The sequence below is a fragment of the Octodon degus genome, unplaced genomic scaffold (genome assembly GCF_000260255.1).
Source record: "Octodon degus isolate 3935 unplaced genomic scaffold, OctDeg1.0 scaffold00140, whole genome shotgun sequence".
NCBI lineage: Eukaryota > Metazoa > Chordata > Mammalia > Rodentia > Octodontidae > Octodon > Octodon degus.
In genome coordinates this window covers 380,103-380,674 of record NW_004524716.1, presented here as the reverse complement: position 1 = coordinate 380,674, position 572 = coordinate 380,103, and the positions used below count along the sequence as shown (strand labels likewise).

General features: G+C 35.0%; 1 protein-coding gene across 1 annotated transcript in view; it reads left to right on the top strand.

Annotated features, from left to right (window-relative positions):
• The window catches only part of Man1a2 (mannosidase alpha class 1A member 2), a 162,439-nt gene that overhangs the window by 89,222 nt on the left and 72,645 nt on the right, over positions 1-572 (top strand). The window lies entirely within an intron of this gene.

The following is a 572-nucleotide window of genomic DNA, read 5'->3' as shown; positions in this document are numbered from 1 at the left end:
CCCTATAATTTTTTTGAGAAACAAATAGCAGTGAGACAGTTTCAAACCAAATTGGTAGGACAATTTCAGTAATTAACACATTGCATAATTCCTAATGGTTAATTGCTGTACAAGATGTGGACATATCCTATTTAAAAACACTATTAGAACAAATCCCTCTATTCATTAAGAGAATGTAACTATGTACCTGTCCTAACCATTTTGAATACACAGATACAAAATGGACATTCATCTGTAGTCCCTTTTTTTGTTTAGTTCTGTTATTTGAATATTATAGGTATATTAATTCAGCAACACATTCTAAAAGAGTCCAGTAGTCCATAATAGTATTGGGTCTTCCGCTTGACTGGGAGTGTCAGAAATTGTTGACCTGAGTCCCGTACAGCTCAACATAACAGCATGGCTTTACTTCTTATACTTCATTTTTATACTTTTTTGCTGGATGGTTAAGACCAAGATAAAGCAAGACCTATGCAGCAAGAATTGTAGCTTTTGGGTCTGATAAGGTCAGTGAAATCCCCTCAGGATTTATCCTGAGATCCTGTACCTCAGATTATAGAACCTTTGTCAGT